This window comes from Triturus cristatus, chromosome 1_2 (assembly GCF_964204655.1).
Source record: "Triturus cristatus chromosome 1_2, aTriCri1.1, whole genome shotgun sequence".
NCBI lineage: Eukaryota > Metazoa > Chordata > Amphibia > Caudata > Salamandridae > Triturus > Triturus cristatus.
The window spans coordinates 341,011,352-341,035,496 of record NC_140580.1 but is presented as its reverse complement, the minus strand read 5'-3'; the positions used below and the strand labels follow the sequence as shown (position 1 = coordinate 341,035,496).

Below are 24,145 nucleotides of genomic sequence, written 5' to 3'. Positions count from 1 at the left end.
TGACAATCCCTCTGCATCGGCTTAGCTTTAAATACTTGGGTACATGGATTGCATTGCACCATGAGCTTACCTGGGCCCTTAATATCCAGCCTCTGGTCCGGAAAACCAAGTCAGAACTCACTAGGTGGCGTACTCTCCCCCTCAGCATCCTAGGACGCAGTGCCCTCTACAAAATGATGATGCTCCCGTGCTTTATTTATGTTTTCCAAAACTTACTGCTTCACTTGCCTCAGACTTGGTTCTCTGCTCTTGACAGTGCAGCAAAAACATTTTTGTAGCGGGTCACTCGAACGAGCATCGCTCTTGTGCATTGTGAACATGGGGCCTTATGACGGAGGCTTGGATATGTCCAATCTCAATTACTACTATCTATCCTCTCATCTGCTTGTCGTCTATACTGGTTCAGGGGGGGTGGTCAGACCCCGCCCACCGGGTGCACTCTCCATTTTGGATTTCTCCCATCTTCAGGACTTAATCTACGGGGCTCCAATCTCTCTTTCATTGCCCCTATTGACCCGGGCAGTGTTCCTTGCGTGGAGGGCAGCCCTGCTCCATGTACAATGGGAGACCCAGCTTACGCAGCAGACACCGCTTTGGCATGGTGCTTGTTTGAAGGAAACAGCTGCTCTTAGTGGCTTCCGTTCCTGGAATCTCATTGGCATTACAAGACTGGGGGGTGTATGGTCGGGGACACATATGCGGTCCTTTCAAGATCTCCAACAGGCATACAGCCTTACACATGCCCAGTTCTATAAACACCTTAAACTCAGACACACCCTTCAAGCCCAATCCCTCCCAATGGACACTCTCCCAGAGTTCAATCCCTTGAAAGTTAAACTATCAGTTGGGCACATTCCCCCGGATGGCTAGACCACGTTAGGATTCGGTGGGAGGGTTGGATGGGCTCTGTGGAGGACGAGGACTGGCGAGACGCACTAATGGCCCCACCAGAGCTGCGTCTCATTCAAACCAACTACCTTTACTCTGTATACCTTTCTCCATTCTGCCTGCACCGAGCAGGCTTGTGACACGCCTCCATATGTCCTCAATGCGGAGCTGACCAAGTGGATTTTTATCATATGGTGTGGGCCTGCGATGTAGTGCTCCAGTATTGGACAAGGGTGACCCAGGAGTTGTCGGAGGTTGTGGGATGAGAGGCTCCTCTTTCCACCTTACTGGCCCTTATCGGGTGTTCGAGGGTTCCGGGGGTACAAGGGCTGAAATGTCTTTCCTAGGTACGGCCTTCCTGGTAGTGAAGCACGATATCACCTTGCAATGGATGGCCTCCAGACCAACCCCTCTTTCGAAGTGGAAAAGAGGTGTCGATTGGTGTGCGCAGCAAGAGCGGGTGGTCGTTGAAGCACGTGGCTACCCTCAGAAACATGCACCAGTGTGGGGGAAATGGCTTGGACAACTTGCTTAATTGGGTGCATCCCTGTGCTGGGGAGTTGTGCAGTCATGGTTTGCCTTACAATTGCTGGATGTCTTGCCATGTATGGACTATTTATCACTTGCAATGATGTAATGGGTGTGCTTGTTCCACTGTTTCACTGGTGCTACTGGTCTAAAACTCAATAAAATGTGTTTATCAAACAAAATACTGCTAAATTTCATGGAGATTTGTTCAGCCATTTTCGCACTACATCCAATACAAAAGTATATGTAAAATGCATTGGTGGAAAAACGTGTTTTGGAGCTCCCATGTTAGCTTTGCACTCCCTGCGCCAATCATTGCGAAACATTCCATCCTCCACCAATGAAAAATAAACTACAGGTTTGAAAAGTTTCATGGAGTTTTTTCAAACGGGGGCAAAGTTATAAATGAGCAAAATTCTGAGGAATTCCTATACCTGTGAATCCTAACTATAAAGTGGCTACCGGCACTCTGTTTTATATATAGGGAACTCTGGGAGGTTCTCAAGTTTAGGCAGAGAGCAGCTCCTTTATATGGAGAAAACTCAACGGCAGCAACACTCTGTATCTGCTCACCTCAAATATCTGTTTTTCTAGCTAAGTTTTTAAGCACTAACCTTTGGCACTGAGTGTGTGAGTGAGTGCATGAGTGCCTCAGTAGGTGTATGAGTGTCTGACTTTGTACGTGGGTGTGGGAGAGTTTGAGTGGGGCTGTTAGTGGGTATATGAGTGTCTGAGTAGGTCTGTGAGTGAGTGTGTGAGTCTGTCATTGGAGTTTTGCCACTCTGTGCTCAGCTTGGAACGCATAGTTTGGCAAAACCTCCACCAACTGCCGGTGGAGCATAGTTTACGGGTGCGCTCATTTTAGGATTTAATCCCCCAACCAGTAGTCCACCAGGAGGAACATTTACAGAGTGATTGAGAAAAGGGGCGGGCCTCCAACGAGTTCTGAGCAATCCCAGTGTGGGGGACTTACTTGTGGCAACAATAGGGGTTCTTGGCCCCCAACGACACTCAGCAGCCAAGGGGACTTCATCCCTCAACCAGTACTGCACCAGGAGGCGTGTCTGCAGAATGGTTGAGAAAAAGGGTTGACCCTGTCGAGGTCACAGGGACCCCACCACCACACTTAGTATGTATATATATATGTATATAGCCCTGTCGAGGTCACAGGGGACCCCACCACCACACTTAGTATGTATATATATTTTCCCAGAAAAAAGCAAAGGTTAGAGGGGTGTTATAGTTAGTCTGACATTTCAATGGTACAAAACCAGAGAAATTCGTCCGCTGTAGTTAGCTGAAGTAACTATAACTCACGCCGCCGCAGTGCACTGCTTATGACCTCACAAATTACATCACTCATGACATGGTTAGTGACATCACTGATGACATCTCAAATGACATCACTGATGACATCAGTGATGACATCATCCACAGCATCTCTGACGCACCCACTCACAACACTGTAGAATCTTTTACACACTCAGTGCCGCTCCCACACAACCATTCACAAACCCATTCTCAGAGCCATACCAGTACTTACACACCCACTCATTGATTCATTGATCTATACACACATCCACTCGCTCACACATACTGCCACTCATAGACCCACTCACTCACTAATACAGCCATTGACATATCCACTCATACAGGCATACAGGCGCTGACACACTGAGCGAGTCACCCATAGAACTACTCACACACCTAGACACTCACCCGTACAGTCAATCATATAGTCACTTACTCACCCAAACAGTAACACACCCGCCCACTTACTTAATCATATAAATAGGAACACATACTCACTCAGCTATACAGTCACTGACAGAAGCATGCACTCATCTCTATAGCCACTCTCACATTAACTCACACATGCATACAGTCCCTCATATACCCCATCACTCACGCATACTGCCTTTCACATACTCAGTTACTTGCCCATACTGACACATGCACTCAATCACTGACACAGCCATACAGACACTCACTCACTCATACAACTTTTCACACATGCAACAGTACCCCATACAGCCACTCACTGATCCATACAGGCAGTCACACACCTCCTCATCCACAAACACAGACACCCAGACAACCATAGACTTAGTCAGACAGACAATCAATCAATCACCCATATAGCCATTCACATACCCACTAACACACTCATACACCCCCTTAGATATTAACTGACAAACAGATACACACGTTCACACAATCAGTCACTCACCCACACATTCACTGAGACACCTAATCACTCACTTATAAGTCAGTCACGCACCCACTGAGTCATCCATACAGTCACTCATAAACCCACTGATTCACCAATACACCTTGGTATATATATTTATTTATTTATTTTTAATTTTTTTTTTTAAACCGTTTATTACAGAATCCAAAAAATATACAAAGATGGGCCTACAACCTTTAGGCCGGCCGCTAGCAAACAGAAGGAGCATGTATTACAGACAATAGAACGCACGCTGCGGCACAAGGGAATTCACAGGAGTTGAAAGAAGCATTGGCAGCCACACCTTCCGGACCCCACATGACGGTTTCATTTTAATATAAATAACAACAAGAAAGACAAGTCCACAAGGCAACCCACAGTCGGAAACAACAGCATGTGCTCCCCTAGGGGGGGGACCCCACTGATTCATAGGAATATCGAGGGGGGGAATAGGTCAGGACGGGGACTAAGTAAACTCATTTCCCAGAACCGGGAAGACAAACAGGCTAAGGAGACGGAGACGGTGACGGATCCGGCAGTAGCGGCGGGGTACAGATTCCCCCACGGTAGGCGTTCCAGGGGCCCCATACTATGGTATATATATTTAACACTCATAACCTTTTAAAAAACACTCACAGTCACTGGATGATGTCATCAGTGATGTAATCGGTGATGTCATCGGTGATGGCACTGTCCATGTCATGAGTGATGTAAAATGTGAGGTCATAAGCAGTGCATTGCGGGGGCGCTAATTCTAGTTACCTCTGCTAACTATAACAGCTGAATTTCTCTGGTTTTGTACGAGTGAAAATGTCAGACTAACTATAACATCACTGTAACCTTTGTTTTTTCAGTGAATTTCTAAAGTTTTTTAACTAGCACTTACGTTTACAGAGTGGTGGAGAAAGGGGGTTGGGCCTCCAACAAGCGCTCAGGAATTCCGCTGCGTAGGATTTACAGGAGGTACCAGGAGGGCTTCTTGGCTGCCAAGGTCCCTCAGGAGTAAAGTGGACTTCATCCCCAACCAGTAGTTTGCCAGGAGGTGCTCAGTGGAGAAAATGGGTGTGGCCTCCAAAAACCTCTTAGCAACCCCACTGTGTGGAACTTACTAGAAGTAACAGGAGGGGTAGTTGACCCCCCAAGGACATCCTTAGGGGCCAACTAGCCCTCCTATTACCTCTAGTAAGTCCTACACCGCAGGATTGCTGAATTCTGATACCAGGCCACACGTCCTTTGTCTACCACTCTGCAAATGCGCCTCCTGGCGCGGTCTTGATTGGGGAATGAGATCCCCTTCACTGCTGGGGGTTCTTAGGGGCCAACTAGCCTACCCATTACCTCCAGTAAGCCCCACACAGCAGGATTGCTGAGAGGTGGCCGCAGGCCATGCCCCCTTTTACAACACTCTGCAAACGTGCCTCCTGGTGCACTGCTGCTTGGAGGATGAAGTCAACTTTAGCCCTGTGGTCCTCTTCTTTTTGGCATTGGGGCCTAAGCAGGTCTAGGCGGTCAGGGTGTTTCTACTCTGCATGGGGTCAGGGTGTTTCTACCCTGCCCCCTTTTCTTGTTTTAATCCTTTTTTTACCTTTTTTCTTGTGACTGGGTTAACCGAGTCGCAAGATGGCTGCCAACACTTCATGGTTGGAACTGTTGGCAGTCAAGGTGATCGAAGACATCCGATAAATGGATATCTGAGAAATGTTTACATTTCTCAGCAACAACAGAATGGATTTACACCTTTTAACAACAAGAGTGCTTTCTGGACCAAGAGCTACCTTTTTGCCAAATTTGGTGTAATTCCGTTCAGTAGTTCGGGCTGTAGCCGTGTCTAAACATTCCTATGGAAAATAACATGGAGAAAATGTGTTTTGGGACCCCCCTTTTTCACAGTCCCCGCTTGACGAATCATCCTGAAACTTTCAACACAGGAGCTGACCTGACCACCTCAATAGTTTTGAAAAATTTGCGAAGATTCATCAAATGGCGTCAAAGATATTGGCAAAAGAAAAAATGCTTTTTGAATAGAGACATGGCCCTAATTATAACTACCTACTGGCGACTGCCAGTAGGTAATATATTTATATATATATTTAAACAAGTCATGGCAGGCACTATGCCTAGAACAATTGGGAGTTTTATTCATGGAGAATAAAGCACTGCTTGGATAACCAACAATTGGAGACTGCTGCATTTTTCCTTGTGCGCTGTGGTCCGTACCTGGGCAGTCCCGTTGTGGGTATTGACGGGCCAGGACTTTGTTATTATATAGCAAATCAAGAAAGGCAGAGAGGAGATTGATGTTCGGTTAAATAAATTAGAGGACACCATCAAAGCTAGTAAAATCTATAAATTCACCAGGGATAAAAATGATTATGAATCTGGGAGAATTTTCACATTTTCAAAGAAATTTGACACTGTAAAGAGGCAAGCATTAACCATCAAAGCACCCGGTACAGTGACTGCTGCAATCTCAGGCCACGATCCAACTACCTCGGACTTGAGTTCAGAACTCAGCAGCAGTGACTCTGAAGCCAGAAGGGGAGCCAATGGCCAGGACTATGTGCCCTATAATTTTACACCGGGAGAGGAGCTTACTTTTTTACAATGGGACTGACGCCAGAAGCTTTGACCAAGCAATCCACCCAAGAAACAAGGAGACGGAGGAACTGGCACAGAAAACAAAGGCGCAAACTCCGAAAACAGCAACCCCGGAAGGGGAGGTTACAACAAGAAGAAGTGGTCTCAATGGTAACTGGCGCTAACAATACAGTGATAAATCTCTCAGAAACGGTTCTATCTGCTGTTGAAATCCAACTGCTATCTCTAGGTTTAGCATACTGCCCTCCCACTAATTTCAAGTATGTTTAATCGAGGGTGGACCTGGTCAAATTTATAAGAAAACTCAAATTGCTCAAATTTTACAAGCATAAGAGCGCTTCGGACAGTGTCCTTGGGTCGTAGCAACTTTCCAATGCTTTCCCCACTCTACAGGTCTCCGAAATCAATACATTAAGAGCTTTACACTCCCTAGCCAATGAAGATAAAGCAACATCAGAGTCAACACAATGGGACATATCAGACATTGGCATCAACAGTAGTTCAGCCCCAGTGAGCTCCTTCCGTCCAACCTCCAATTTCGTGCCTATGATGCCCAAAGACGCCAGATGTGTTCAATGACTCTGTCACTGAGAATTTAAAACAGCTATTTAGGAAAATCATGCGCAAAAAAACACGCAGGAGATATAGAGATATACAGTACTCCAAACTTGTGCAGAAACTCAGGACCAATAAGAACTTGATCGTGAACCAGGCTGATAAGGGGGGGTAATATCGTCCTGAGGCTGAGGGATCTATATTTACAGGAGGCTGAGCGCCACTTAAATGACACTGACTGTTACAGGAAAGCGTTGCCCATTGAACTGACATGATTAAAAGACACTGTGCACAAAGAGCTGATGCATTGGAAGCGAATGGGTTTCATTACCAAACATGAATACAATTTCCTCAAGAACGAACATCCGATTACTCCAGTGTTGTACTTTATCCCGAAGGTACATATAAATGTAACACCAGTACCCAGGAGACTGATTATTTCGGCTCAACGTAGTCTTTTAGAGCCGATGTCCAAGTACGTGGATAATTATTTACACGAATTTGTGGAGGGTCTCCAGTCATTTATAAAGGAAACTGGTCAATTCCTGTCCAAACTGCAACCTGTAAAGTGGAATGATGACTGCCTATTTATCGTGATGGACATTTGTTCATCATACTAGTATATATTATGTGGACGGTATCAATGCAGTTAAACATTATCTGGGCAGTAGAAGTATTCAGCTATATGAACACAATCTGATGATTGTAGCCATGATCGAAATGTGTCTCAGAAATAATTTCTTCCTTTTTAATGAGATGCTGTTCCAGCAATTAAGGGGAGTTGCCATGGGGGCATGTTTCTCCCCCAGCTATGCGTGTCTCTACGTTGGCTGGTGGGAGGAACATGTCCTCAGGATTGACCACAGGGAGGTCTCTGATGCACACATCCTCCACTGGTGGAGGTTTATCGATGATGTGTGTATCATATGAAGGGGATCTGAGGAATCTGCACATCTGTTTGTACATGACATCAACATTAACAAACTTAACTTGATTTTTACCGCAAATGTCAGCAGCCAGTGTGTGCAATTCTTGGATGTAGAGCTGTATGTTGAAGACAACATTATTCAGACGAGACTCCACAGGAAGAGCACTGCTGGAAACTTAGTGTTGCATGCCAGCAGTGCTCACCCACCCACCTTATTCGCAGTATCCCTTACGGGGATTTTCTGCGCATTAGAATAATCTGTAGTTCAGATGTGGATCTTGAGGTTTGTCAGGCGGAAGCTCTACAGAGATTTTTGGCCAGAGGTTATAAGCAAGCTGAACTCATACAGGCACTGAATAAGGCCAATGAACACAATAGAGAGGAGTTCCTTCAGGGTCAAAATGATGCCACTAATACGAGTACATTTATTTTCCACCAGGGGACTGATATTCCAGAACCGGTCAGATTAATAACTGCCTACAGCAGCCAGGAGAGAGAAATTCGGAAGATTATCTACAAACATTGGCCAATAGTATTATCAGATCTAACACTATCTCAAATCGTGCCCAAACTTCCCACTCTCACTTTTAGTTGTGCACCCTCGATGAGGGATGCACTTGTCAAGAGCAGCCCAGAGGTAATTGTGTCTGAAAATTGGTTATCTCCCAGGTCAGGTTTTTTCAAATGTAACACGTTCCGTGCGTGTAAATTCGGTAACATCACTGAATACAGAACAGCATTTGATGATAGACCTATTAAAGTGCAGGGTCATCTCACTTGCCGTACTGAGTATGCAGTGTACATTTTAGAATGTACCTGCCAACTCAAGTACGCAGGGAGTACCAAACTCCAGGCGTTTAACCGCATTTTACAGCATCTTCGAGCTGCGGTTAATTTGGATCCGAACTACCCAGTCACTAGGCACTTAAAACATGTACATAATAACAACTTGAATGACCTGAAATAATACATGATTGGGTCTGTACCTAAATCCTTGCAAGGTGGCAACAGGGAGAAAGAGTTGCACCAGTCGGAATCGCATTTCGTTGTTTTATTAGATACACGCATGCCTAACGGTCTCAACATGGAGGAAGACCTTCACAACTTTTTGTGAAGAAACAATGATTGATATTATAGCTGAATTCTAGCAAGGCAGCGCTTTTATCTCCACTGTTCTAGAAAACCTATCTAGATCAAATTGGTTTTTATTCTTCAGTGTACTGTAGATTTTTATAGATTTCTAAAGATTTTCCATACCTATTCAGTACTTTTTTTGGCTCTTGACCCTGTTTTGTACTCTGAGATTGGTCTAAACTGAGCATTTATTCTGAGTCTCCATTCGATTACTGTTGTTGATAGTTCTCCGGCTGAGTTGTTTCATGCTGTCTCAGCCTAGGACAACTAGTCTTGTCCATTCCCCCTTTGTACTCATCCGATGATTTTATTGTGCACTTGCACTTTAGTGTTTATAGATTCAAACAGTTGCCATTATGTGGCCATATATATCTATGAAATGTATATTTTGCACATGCTTAGCTATTTTGCACCTTAGTTGCACTTGCACTTTACAGCCTTTGCACTTTTTTGGGGGGGGAGCTAGGTTCAATTCTCAAGTCGATGGGCCCGATTCACAGAACTAACTTAAGACAAAATCCTAAACTTACTACCATTTTGGTATTCACAGAAGGCACTTACTCATTTTGGTATTCACAGAAGGCACTTACTCATTTCGGTATTCACAGAAGTTAGGAGTCCTAACTTTAGGACTCCTAAATGCCTTCTGTGAATACCGAAAGTCTTAAAATTAGGATTTTTCTCAGTTTAGTAGTAGTATAGTTAGGACTCCTAACTTTAGGACTCCTAAATGCCTTCTGTGAATACCGAAAGTCTTAAAATTAGGATTTTTCTCAATTTAGTAGTCCTAAGTTTAGACTTAGGACTACTAAATTGAGAAAAATCCTAATTTTAAGACTTTCGGTATTCACAGAAGGCATTTAGGAGTCCTAAAGTTAGGAGTCCTAACTATACTACTACTAAACTGAGAAAAATCCTAATTTTAAGACTTTCGGTATTCACAGAAGGCATTTAGGAGTCCTAAAGTTAGGACTCCTAACTTCTGTGAATACCGAAATGAGTAAGTGCCTTCTGTGAATACCAAAATGAGTAAGTGCCTTCTGTGAATACCAAAATGGTAGTAAGTTTAGGATTTTGTCTTAAGTTAGTTCTGTGAATCGGGCCCATTGACTTTATGATGTTGCAACAGTTTACTCTATGCTTTTTGATTAAGTATTGCACATACAGGAGTTGACAAGAGTAACCACTTTGGTGTCCAATGAATTATGCACTTTTCTAAATATTCATGTCTCTCCCTGCCAGTACAGTTTGTAATATTGATTTCTTTATTTTTATATCAGTCAAATCTGTAAGTATATCAATTCATTTTTAACCAATATTTTACGTCGTTTGACATCAATTGGTTTTATTTGTTGACATCAGCATAGAATTTACGTGAACTGCTCTATATAACACAAAGGATTTATTTTATTGTGATGGCTCCAAGGGAGGTGTTTTTAGATTGTGCACTCTATAAATTTGTTCTGATTGGTACAGCGCGTCATGTGAGCAAGACCGCGGAAACGCGGTCGAAACGTGTCAGGCTGGACACTGGTCTTCGAATTTTATGATGCTGATTCACTTTAATTATACCATGCAATAAAGCACTGCTTGTGAAAAACTCGAACACGTTGTGGTCCGTACCTGTTGTCCTGTCGACATATCAGGAGTGTGGATTTTGCAATATATATATATATATCTGCACATGTACAAACAGACATATGCAGGTACAGCCCAATCCAAAGTATATAACCATATCAATGCACACACCGTACGTACACAACAACATTTACATATCCAGATACAGTCAGGGTAATACTTAAATATAAACACATTGCTGGATAATAACAGTGGATACACACACACATACCTATATATGCATAGGCATATGCATTCATATACATACACATATTAGTGTATCGCTATACAAATTATAGTCCCATATACATGCACATATGCATGCATTCTTATATACATAGCAGAGATTATTTTTTATTTTTTTAATGTTTTGTTCACAATAGTACTGTAGATTGTTGTGTTAAGGCTATTTTGATCGTGAAGGAAGAGCCAGCTCCTGACTAGTCCTCTGAAGCTGAGATGTCTCTCAGTAGACCTTATTGTTGGCGGAAACAAAGTCCATAGTTTAGCTGCTCGCATAAAGACATGTTTATCTAAACACTATTAACAGCTACTGCAACTACAGCCCAACTTTATGGTATCCAGTTTATGCTCTCAGGAAGGCTAGAAGGCTTGGCAGAATCTTAATCTGGGATTGGAAGACCTCAGTAGAAGTCAGCTACGAATTTCTGATGTGGCAAGAAGACTCAGAGACAGCACGCGGTGTGGGCACAAACATATTTGCTGCTCCAGATCCAGACACCTCTCCACTGCTCAGACCATGCTCATTCAGTTGTATAATTCTAGCTCCGTGTGAAGATAGGCAGCTTCTTATCCCCGTTGCTTTATTAAATGCTTATTTAAGCACTTTGGTACCAGGAACCCTCTGTTACGCACAGGTATCTTGTTAATCATTCACTGCTGCTCTGAACTGATGTACCCTTGTGTATATAATCTTTGCAGCAGTGTAAAGAATATCTGTGCTATACAGAAATGTTATCTTGACACAAAAACACTGCATAAATGTAAAAAGGAGTCCAAATGTAATTATCTTCCCAGAATTTAAGGAGTATGTATATTTTGACATTTTGAGAATCAAGGCCTTTTTTTCAAAGAAAATGTGAGTGGAAAACCTATCAAACGGTAATACTTGGCGTGGCACGCCTGAAGAACAGGCTTGAACCCTAACCTTGCCACCTGTTCACATATTGCATTACCATGACAGTTGATATAGGGGACATGAATCCCACCTCACCACAGGTCATGCCATATACTCCTTGTAGCTCACCAATGGGTGAGGATGTGGTTGCAGATAGAATTGATATTTGGAGGCTTGCTGTGATCCCACCCCCCCCCTCTCTCTCTTTCACTATGTCTCTTTTTCTCTCCCTCTCTCTCGTGCCCCTTCCTTGTTAGATTGCTCTCATCCCAGGTCATGCAAAGAACTGCATTTGCAGTACTGTCATTTTGACTTCAGCAGGTCGAGTTTCAAGAGAGCCGGCACAGCGCATCAGCGAGGAGAGGGCACAAAATGACCTGGTAGTCCTTATTGCGGAGGATTTCTATATATGCTTGGGATTTCTTTCACTGGAAGTTTGGACATGGTGGTCCATCTGTATGTCCCATGGTAACAGATTCATGGCTACCATCTTTTTTTTTTTCTTTGGTGGATTGCAAGAGTTCAATTTCAGGGTATCAAGAGAACCCATCACCCAAGATCAGCAGCTGTCTTTCATCTTGGATGTTGCAGAAGTTGATACTGACCTCATGCCACAGCTCCATGTTGTGTTCCTCCATAATAATAGGTTTTGGTTTGTCCTTTAGGCCTGTAGCTTGACAAGCCACACGCTTGACGGTTATGGCTCCTATAATAGTGCCACAACTGGGAACCAGGCCTTCCCTATAATGAATGTCTTGGCCATTAACACTGATTGGTGACTAGTTGTTCAGTTGCACTTTCACGAGAACCTTTCTGGTGATATAGCCACCTCTTGCCAATGTTCATGAGGTCTTGGTGCTAATAGACATTTCAGTAGGAATTTGCTGGGACATACATTTTAGCACCTCATGGCTCCTCCTCAGTCTTCTTTCCTTTTACTCAATCCATTACATTTCAGAACATGCACGCATGTACGTGCGCTCAAAATGAAAAACACATTTGACCTTTTAAATCATTAACCGAAATATTAATTCCTACAGTTTCTCAAGGATGAAAAAAATGGTTAAAAACAAAAGAGGATTAAAACACATGGAAGGGACCAAGCCGTCAATAAAGAGTAATAAACTGCATTGTCACGTACATAACCAGCAAAATTCATATAGTTACTGAATTATGTATAATCTTAGAAAGGTAGTCGGGCATACCAAAAACAAAACCTTCTCTAACTGGAGCCCACATTTTTCCCAATTTGCGTCTCTTTGGATCAGAGGGAATAATTAAGAGTTCCAGCCCACAGCACAAAATAAACACATACCAACAAACCCTGGGATCAGGCACTTCACACTGCAGCCATGCCCTAGCAATACACAATCTGGCCACGGTGATCGCGTAAAGATAGATCGGTTCAAGATTGTGTGAAACAGAGGTCTGGAGGCCCAGCATAATTAACCTAGAGTCATAATCAAAATCCCGTTGTAGCAGATTATTTAATCTATGGAAAACCGACGTCATTATGAACTCAATGAGGGGTAAGAAGCAAAGATATGAGTAGCATCTGCCCCTGGCATCAAAGCAGCTAAAGCAGACAGAACATGGGTGGTGGCCCATTTTGAATAATCTACAAGGTGTATAATAAGTATCAAATAATGGCTTTAAAACATGGGCCTTGAGTTGAGACACATTAAATATGCCTTGAGCCAGTGGAGCACTGAGACGAATATCCCCTTTGGTCACCACTGAACATAAATTCTTGGTTCACGTATCTGCCAACTGTTGCAAATATTGTGTACTAGGGCTGAAGAGAGAAAATGTATTGTACAGATTCCCAAGTGACCGTTGTTTGGGCAGGTGGTAAAGCTGTTCCAGAAATAAGTTAGGGTGCATTAAAAATCCTTAGCGGATAAGTGGCTTGTAAAATCTCTAATTTAAAGGTATGTGAAGAAACCGTGTCGACGTGCCCCATTCTCCAAAAGAATGAACTACGCCGTTAGTAAACAATTGGCCAAGTTGCTTGATGCCGATCTGGTGCCAAAACTGTAAATACCCTTCCTGAAATAATACAGGCAAATTAGGGTTGCTCCCAAGGGAGTGGAACTTATTAAAAGTAGAAATTCCACAGTATATTTTAGTTGCATTCCAAACCTTATGATAAACTGTCAGCGTCCAAAACCTTGTGCATCTAAAGTAGACTGTATCAATCAAACCCATCGCCAGAGGTGATGCATAGCTAAAAACCTGATACTCTGGAAATAGATAAGATAGCAGCCATGCTGTCCTCCCCATGATAACCCTAAGTTGAAGTCCAAAAGATGAAAGAAAATACAACCACAATGAAGGAAGAGCTATGCCCCCCATATCACGAGGAAGCTGCAAACACTGAATAGCACAATGCGGTTTCTTATATCCCCATATGAATCCCTGCCAACTGGTCTCTACCATTCCAATGAAGTCGCATAGACCACAATAAATATAGACACCGTGGCAAAATAGGCATTTTAATAAGACTGCAGTGACTAATCAGGACCAGCCAAAGCTTGTCCCATTTCCGAAAGAGTGCCAAAGATTCATAGTAGAGCCCCATGTAATTCCGCTAAATCACATGCTCTGTGCATGGAGAAATGCAAACGCCCAGGTAGGTGGTTTCCTTCACAGTACAGGGGTCAGTAAGGACCACAGCAGCTTGTTACAATTTGAGTTTTGTCAATATGCAATTTATAGTCGGATACTGTGCGAAAGCCAGCCGCCACAGCCTCATCACCAGCTAGAGCCTGAGCAGGAGATGATCAAAATATAGCAATGTCATCCACATAAGCCATCACCTTTGCAATGAACGGATTGAGATGTAATGGCGTTATAGTATCCAGAAACGTCAATCTCTCGATAATGATCTCTAAATATAGTGTAAACAATAGTGGTGACAGGGGGCAGCTCTGCTGGTTGCCCTGTTGAAGTGCACTGCTGTCCGATATTCACCCCACGCTTACATTTCTAGCAGATAAAGATGTGTAGAGAGTTTTAATCAGACCTATAAACTTTCGTACCAGGCCCACTTTTGCCAAAACCTCCCAAAGAATGCCCCATGCCACCCTGTCAAAAGCCTTCTCTGCATCGAGTAATATCAGTCCCATGGACTTACCCATTGCTTTTGCTACGTCCAGAAGAGAGACAGCTGTATTGGCATTTGCCATGGTATGTCATCCTGGAATGAAGCCATGCTGCTAATTGTCCACTAACTTAGGGGGTCATTCTGATGGCGGTCGGACCGCATCCGATGGATCATCGGATGCAATTTGACTACCATCTACCGCTGCGGTCCAACCGACGCATTACAATGTGTGCGGTCGGAAGTAGGAGGTGGAGGGACAGTCTGACTGTGTCCCCGTTGGACCGTCAGAGGGTCAGTAATTCCTACAATAGGGGCAGTTCCTGCTCAGGCACCGCCATGGTGATTACAATGTCCTTTTCTGCCTGCCCTTTCATGGCAGTTCGACCGCCATGAAAAGGCAGGCAGAAAGTGACTTTGGGGGCCCCTAGCAGGGCCCCCTTCCCCACCAGCCATCCTCTATAGGGCCTGGTGGGCACCATCTCCGCACCATGTGGCAGGCAGCGCATGTCCCTGCACCATGTGGCAGGCACCATGCAGGGATGTTTTTAAAGTGTACATTTTGAATTGCGGCTTGTGCTGCAACCTGCAGCACAAGCCGCAATGGAAAATATACACTTTGCGACCACCGTGAAGGCGGACACATTGTAATAAGGGAGGAGGGTCCGGCGAGTCCTTGTTGGACAGTCCCGCTTCTGCTACTGTGCCGGTCGGACGAGAGTGTGGCCGGCATAGTAATGATGCTCTTAGTTATGTATGACGATAAGCAATTGGCCAAGATACGTGTTAGACCTGGCATTTGTTGGCGTAGTCTCCTCTGACCTTTTTGTCAGCTGACCTTGTTTTGCTGGGCTCGCTGACAAAATATTGATTACAAAAATATCTACATAATAAAATATAGGTTGTCAAAAATATCGATTTAAAAAATATTGACGCCCTATACTTATAATTAAAATTACAAAAATACAGGGGAAAAAAATATTGTTTTCATTAATATAGTGGGGGAAGCTAAGTTACTCACTTGTGTTTGGGCCAGCCAAACGCCCACTTGCCTGCTGCTGCACCAGGGATCTTCAGCCCGACCACCACCGGGAGTAGAGCGAGGAGCGAGGACTCCAAATCCAAGCAGCCTCTGCGCCACCATCACCAGCATTGCGCCAGGAGGTGCATAAATTACCTCGGCAGCTCCCACGGCGCGGGAAGCTAAGTTCCTCACTTGTGTTTGGGCCAGCCAAACGCCCACTTGCCTGCTGCTGCACCAGGGATCTTCAGCGCGAGCATCACCGGGATCAGAGCGAGGAGCGAGGAGCGAGGACTCCAACTCCCAGAAGCCTCGGCGCTACCGTCACCAGCATTGCGCCAGAAGGCGCATAAATTACTCCGGCGGCTCCCGCGGCGCGGGAAGCTACGTTACTCACTTGTATTTGGGCCAGCCAAACCCCCACTTGCCTGCTGCTGCACCAGGGATATTCAGTGCGAGAGCCACCCGGAGTAGAGCAAGGAGCGAGGACTCCAACTCCCAGCAGCCTCAACACCACCGTCACCAGCATTGTGCCAGGAGGCACTTAAATTACCTCGGCGGCTCTCGTGGCGCTGGACGCGTGCGGCCCAAGCCCGGGCAAAGCCCGGGCCAAGGGCGGACCCATCCTGCGCCCGTCGGTGACAGGAGGAGGCGGGCCACCCCCCGTATTCTTTGGTTTTCTGCAGCTCTTCCTCACCACACTGAAGCAAGCTGTGATATCAAGCCGATTTTGATCAAGGTCCTGGCAAACGCCCCCTTTCCCCAAGAGACATTGATTCTGATATGACTGTTATCACAGAGACTATAGCGAATGCTTAAAATTCAGTGGGTGGTTGGTAACCTTTTGGAACAGCATAGTGATAATTCAAAATGTATATATCCGCCCAATTTAAGCATTAATTATTATTGAAGCACAGTCTATTGAGACTGCCCCTGAGACAGTGGTACTTAGGAGAGATTGGAGATAGTTAATGATAACATGGGCAAAAGAAAGCACTTAGCTACTGCCGGAAAAATCTCTCCCACGGACAAAACACAAACATCTTTATTAAAATATATCACTGGTGCAATGGGAGCGATAGAGAAGCAGATCTCTACTGTCAAGGAATCTTTAATATTAAGGGGGGGAAGCGGAACGGCTGGGGCAAGCAGAGACCAGATATTTACGATTGAACCTAAGATCTGTGGTATTATGATACAAGGGGGGGGGGGGCATAGTAAGGAGACTGAGGGAGAAATATCTACTAAGACTACCAGCATGGTAGAAGTGAAACCTATTGACGGTACTAGTACTAAGTAAGATATAACAGCAGTAAAGGAAATTAGAAGAGAGATTAAAGGAGGAGAGGTGAACAAGACCAATGGGTGTATACAACACATCAACGATAGTATTTCCCCAACCAAATCTAACTCTCCACCACTTAAACAGCTTAAAAGAAAACCCCGAGCTCGCTTCCTAGTAGAGACCTGATCAGAATTAAAAAAGAGTAGCTCCCAGAAGCAGGATTTGATCCAAACAGAAACAAGACCAGCAGCTAATACTGCAGACCCGAACCTTAATACAATTGTTGGAAAATTAGATGCTCTGACTGATGCCATACAAACGCTTGATCAGTATTTGAAAGCCATGATGGGCATAATACAAGCTAGATTCACGAAAGCTGAAGTAAGAACTAATTCCTGTTTGGAACTTTTGACGATTATTTCTACAGGTCAAAAGTATAACGCACCTCATTGTATAGATCCCCTCCCAAATACAGAAGCTGTAACTGGACATTCAATTGAATGTACACGTGATAAAATTATAGTAACAGGAACAACAACACACTCCTTGATTAAAAAAGATAGTAAAAACACAGGAGGGCAGTGGTGGGGTATGTCAAGGCCAGGTGACGGGCAGAGGAACAGCAACAATAATAGTGCAGTTTCGCCCACTCCACAAGTGAGCAACCAAGATAAAAAGGTAGTTGAACACACAGCGGACCACTTGGATCTTCCGCCAGCAGCTGCCCCATATGTGCTAGTTTTGACCAATGTGCCTCCTCTGCTATTAATGAAAAGGAGAGCTGGATTTCCCTGCGAAATAAGTCCCTAAATTGGCTGGGTTTTAGATCAGTTTTAGCCGACCACTTATTTAATGAATTCAAGATGGCAAGGAGAGTTAAGTGGGTTGGGAATGGGCGTAAAACCCAGGATGACGATTGTGTGGTATTGACGTTCAGATCGCCTCAGCTGGTCCACTCTGTCCTGGCTGGGACTGAGACCGCCGGCACCCTTGGAAATGGCATTTTTTCTCACCTGCTGGGATATTTTTATCGCCCCTTATGTCTAAGAAACAATTTATCCTCACATGCTAGTTATGGCCAGAGACCAAGGCCCCAAAATCCGAAAATCGTAACCCATAACAGATTTCAATGTCTATGAGAAGTTACAGAAAACCCCTGACGTCAAAAACTTGGGTGGCACCACTACTATCCCTATACCACCAATATTTAGTGAAGACAACGGGGAGAGAAAACAAAAAAAAACCCTATCTGGCCAACACTACCACACAGACCCCCAATGCAGATATTGCAGATGCTCAAATACAGAGTATAGAACAAAATAAACCTGAGATGTTTGGATATTTGTCTTGGAATGTGGCGGGTTTGTGTGGTAAAATACAGAACACAGAATGGCTAGGATTTATACGAAAATATAAAATTATTTGTATCCAGGAGACATGGCTCACAGAAGCCATCCATATAAATGTGTACAGGACATACTTTACTCAGGAAATTCCATCAATCCATGGCAGGGCAAAGGGGGGGGGGGCTGTGTACTTATATAGCTAGTACTGTACAGTTTACTAGTATTAATTTTATGCCCAATAATCCATATTACCAAGTACTGGTATTTAACTCAAAAGGATATGCCAGTCTAGTAATTATTAACTTTTATAACAATGCCACTATAAGAGCGATAACGGAGATCCTACAGGAAATAAATAACGACCTAGAGTGTATTAGTGCAAACAGCACAAAGTATATAACATTTTTAAGGGGGGGGGGGGTGATTTTAATAAACGACAGTGTAGTAATGATAAGGCGGGAAAAATGTGCGGAATTACAAATATAGAGGAAATATGTCAACCACACTTTGCACACAGCATATATGGCAATAAACTGAATGAATTAATATATAAATATGACCTGTCATTTGCAAATGATATTTCAACTCTATATGCGTATCGTGAGAAAACATATAATGGGTCGACCGATAATAGTATCATAGACCACATTTTAATGTTAAATCACTGTGCTGGCTCAATCTTTAATTTTTGTACAAATTCTATAGCATTAAGTGATCATTTCCCACTGAGTCTAAAATTATCGTTTGTACCCTTTTTTAAACAAAGAAACAATAATGTCATACCGCAGGTAGAGGGCATTGAATTAGCACGATGCAATGGGTATACTCTGAGTTGGTCGAAGAGCAACCCAAATTATCTCTTAAAACAGATAATATTCAAAAACAAGGGTGCTTTCGACTCGTGCCTAAATGAAGAAACAACCCCAAATGAAGCCATTGGGGCTTTTCTGGCTATTTCGAAGTGTATAAAGGGGAATCTTTCTGTTACTGGAGGGAATAAAAAAAGGAGCGATAAAAGATGACTTGACACTCTCTGTAGCAAAGCCCACAAACGCCAGAAGGAGGCACTACATAAAACACCGAGATGTAATAGCGAGGTTCATCAAGCTAGAGTAGAATATAAACAGGCAGAAAAGAAAAGAAAAAAGCATTTAAGAGAGATGGCTTGGGAGACCCTCCAGGAGGCTGGTGCAAGCAACGATGAGAGAACTTTTTGGAAGATAATCAATTCCTCCCCAAGGAACATAGAGGTGTCCTCTAAAATCGAGACCGCTATCCTGGAGGAGGAATGGATTAAGCATTTTGCTGGTATTTACTCGGTACCCGTCACAGTAAACCATTGTGATCAGTGACAAACGGTCACTGAGAAAGCACCTATCTCCCAAACCCCCTCTAGTCCTCAGTTCTCCTTGGAGGAAGTTAATAAAGCGATTCAATCCAGTAAAAGTAGGAAAGCACCAGGGCCAGATGTAGTCCCAGTGGATTTATATAAGGATAACATCAGCCTTTGGGGACCACTGTTGACACAAGTATTGAGGGCGTGCTGCATATCAGGTTTTATATGCTCATGGGGAAAATCAATCATTGTACCAATTTATAAAAAGGGAGATCGTTTAAACCCAGCATGCTACAGACCAATCTCCCTGATTGACTCTCTAGCAAAATTAGCAGGTGTATTATCCTGAATAGACTACAATTGTGGGCGGATACCCATAATAAATTGTCCGACCTGCAATATGGCTTTTGACTCGGGGTTGGGAGAATAGAGCAAAGCCTCAACTTAAATATGCTCATTGGCAAATATACCCGCGTTAAAAAGGGGAAGATCTATTTAGCCTACGTCGATCTTACATCGGCGTTTGACTGTGTAATTCACACAAAACTATGGCTAATATTGAAAGACATGGGGGTAGAAAGGCCAATTATTAGCTTCCTAAGGGATTTATATACAGGATGTAGAGCGAAGGTCAGATACGGTGCCGGGTGGGAATGCACTAGAGATTTCGGCGTAGAGAGAGGGGTGAGACATGGTTGCGTGTTGGCCCCTTTCTTGTTCTCCCTATACATAAACAGTGTGGGGGAATAACTTATGGCTGCCTGTAAAGATCTTCCACAAATAGGATCGCGCCCTGTCCCGGCCCTTCTCTACGCCGACAACGCAGTCCTTATGGCCCACACCCCAATGGTCCTACAGACCCTCCTGACTAACTTTGTCGATTACATGAACAAATTGGGTCTCCGAGTAAATCAATCAAAAACCTTCATAATGAAGTGTGGTAAAAGTAGTGTAAAATGTAGAAACATAACAATAGATGGAAGAAAGATCAGTTCTATCAACACTTTTCTTACCTGGGAGTCCTATTCGACAAAGATGGGTCATGGAATAGGGTGGTCGAGGATAGAAAAATCTGCTTTAGTAAGGCCTGCTGGGCCCTTAGAGACTTTGCAAGACAACTGGGCACAAGCCCCCCAGATATCATGATGAAGATATATAAAGCGAAATGCATCAGCATAGCTCTGTACGGGGCGGGCATTTAGGGACATAAGAACTGTGCAGAGATGCAAGTAATTGAGAATAACTTTTTTAGAAATCTCTTAGCAGTCCCTAAAAGTACAGCAGTATATGTACTTCATTCTGAACTTGGTGCACCTCTCCTTACAAATTTTATTAAGCTGGAACCAAATCTGTTGTGGCATAAGATTTGGACTTCAGAATTCACAGTCCTTAATCGAGCAATAATAGCTGACTGCCTTAAATCAACCACATACATGAGCATTCCAAGGCTTGCGTATGTACAGCGTTTTTTTGTTGATATGGCTCATCACGATTATTTTGACAAACCTGACACGTTATCTACCATCAGCAGAAAAGCTTTGAAAAGGAAGGCAATGATTCATTTGGAAGATCTTAATTTGATAACAAACTCCCAGAATCTTCTGTCTTACATAATCAACTGATATTAACCACTTTTAATATACAGCCCTATTTGATATCTGTTTTAAACTCAAGACACAGGTTCGTCCTCACACGCCTTAGATTGGACATATTCCATAGACTCTGCACCTTTCCTACTACAAACGATTGGTCAATCGATTTAATAAATTGTACCTGTGATCATAAGATGACCCAGAACACAATGCACGTGGTCCTCTTTTGTAAATTTTACTCCCAATACAGGAAGCGGCACATTTTACCAATAATAAGACAGTTAAATTTTACACAATGCCGCCCTGCATATGTGTATCTTCAATCGCTGCTATCGTTAGAAATTTGTTGCAGAATGTCATCCTTCTTATGGGCCGTCTTTTATGCGAGAAAGAGGATGACCTTAGATACTTTTTGAGGACACGGCAAAGGAAATATAGGTTTAAGGTGGCATGGTAATAACTGGTGTGGGGGAGTCCTGAACCTGGAAGCTTTTATGAAAAACACTTTACTACAACACTAAAAGCACTTTAATTATTTTAGGAAGACATCAGTATAAACATAATATATAGGTTTTGGGATAGAGGTACATTTTTTAGTGAAGTGTTAACATTTTTATAATGTCTATTTAATTAAATTGATTGTGCACATTGGGAGGTTGACCATAACCAATTGCTATTTGTGGTTTTTATGATCATATACTTTTTTAGATGTAATGAAATGAAATTGATATATACTGCTTTTTTATTTATGTAAATGCTTTTATGGTCATCTGTTATGACTCCGAATAAAGCTAAATATGACCATGACTATAGTGGTCTAAAATATCAATTGTTTAATATATATTAAATTTAAATAATAAACATTAATTAATTTAAATAAGGATACTAATATTATCAAAATAAAATATATTGAATAATTTTGGGGGGACATTTAACAATTATTATTTGAAAAATATATAACAAACATACATTAATATACATATTTTTATTTACATGTTTCTAATAACAAAATACTAAAGTAATATTTTCAATGTATATTACTTTTTAATGATTTTTTAAATGTGATAATATAAAAACAAAGTATATATACATATATCCAATAACATAAAATATTTAAAAAACAAACTATTGTAATTACAAATAAAAAATCTAACTAAATACAAATTTAGAACGTACTAAAAATAAATAAAATATTAAAAACATTAATAATTATAAATACTATAATTGTAAATAACCAAAAACCTATTAATATAAATTTAGACAATATACAGTAAACTACAACATTTTACAATGAATACATATACTATTCCCACTACAATTTATAAATAGTAGACTAAGGGACTTATTACAATGTCAGGCGGACGTGCATCTGCCCGACACTGTGGCAGAAATGGGACCAATAGACCTCTGGTCAGCCGTCCCTACCCCCTAATTACGATGCGACCGCACATGGTGCGGTCGCATACTCACATTCCCCATGGGAGCATGGGCTATGGCCGTAAACCGGCCGTAGCACAAGCTCCCATAGGGAAACGAGAGGTGTGTTCGTCCCTGCATCGCGTAGCAGGCACCTTAGTGTGCCTGCCACACAGTGCAGTATCAACAAGGGGGGCCGAACCGGAGGCCGCAAACAGAAGGGGGCCCTGCTAAGGGCCCCAAACTCGCTCTCCAACAGGCTTTCCATGTCAGGAAGCCCGGCATGGAAAGACGGCCGGAAGCCGAGCATCATAATCCGGACAGCATATGTGGGATGGTCTCTGAATGGCCAATGGGCTCCTTGAGCCCGTCCTAATCCAACCAGAATGTACTTTAATCAGGCAGTTGGAAATGAAACCTAAGGTCCGAGGCTTTCCGACCGAGATCGTAATCGGCCCCAAAGTTTTTAACTCAGGAGGTGTAAAATGTACAAGTCCCACTACAGTCAATGCAACAGTAGAGAAAGTGTCGAGTGTCAGAGTGGTAAAATTTACTATTCCCACTCCAGTCAGTACAAGAGTAAGGAAAGTGTTGGATAGTGGAGGGGTAAAATTTGCTATTCCCACTCCAGGGAGTACAACAGTAAGGAATGTGTTGGATTGAGGAGAGGTAAAATTTACTATTCCCACACCAGTCAGTGCAACAGTAGGGAAAGTGTGGGACTTTGGAGGGGTAAAATTTACTTTTTCCACTCCAGTCAGTACAACAGTAGGGAAAGTGTTGGATTGCGGAGGGTTGAAATTTACTATTCCCACTCCATTCAATATAACAGTAGGGAAATTGTTGGATAGCAGAAGGGTAAAATGTACTATTCCCACTCCACTCAGTGCAACAGTAGGGAAAGTGTTGGATTGTGGAGGAGTACAATTAGTGGAACATAAGGGAAAGAGTTGGATTATGGAGGGGTAAAATTTACTATTCCTACTCCACTCAGTACAACAGTAGGGAAAGTGTTGGATTGAGGAGGGGTAAAATGTACTATTCCCACCCCACTCAGTGCAACAGTAGAGAAAGTGTTGGATGTCGCAGGGGTAAAATGAACTATTCCCACTCCAGTCAGTACAACAGTAGGGAAAGTGTTGGATTGTGGAGGGGTAAAATGCACTACTGCCCCTGCACTCTATGTGGCATTAGAAACAGACTATTCCACTTCAAGTAAAATAAATATTTTCAAATCTATAGTATATAATAAAAAATAAAAATATTTAAATACAAAAAATCTAACTAAAATTCAAATTAACAAATTACATATTTATACAATGTTTAATACACATTATAAATTAATATAGATATTATTTTCATCAAAATACCAAAATCTATTGTCAAAATATTAACAACCAATGAATGCAATATTGTTTACGATTAAAAAG

At 42.8% G+C, this 24,145-nt stretch overlaps 1 protein-coding gene across 2 annotated transcripts in view; it reads right to left on the bottom strand.

Annotated features, from left to right (window-relative positions):
• The window catches only part of LOC146867287 (tyrosine-protein kinase STYK1-like), a 340,395-nt gene extending 324,373 nt beyond the window's left edge, over positions 1 to 16,022 (bottom strand). Inside the window, exon 1 of one of the 2 annotated variants that reach the window (XM_085604031.1) lies at positions 15,741 to 16,022. The gene's annotated coding sequence lies outside the window, so the exon portion shown is untranslated. The remainder of the gene's footprint in view (positions 1 to 15,740) is intronic. The other variant, XM_085604040.1, reaches the window with a different exon arrangement.
• Between the last annotated feature and the right edge of the window lie 8,123 nt (positions 16,023 to 24,145).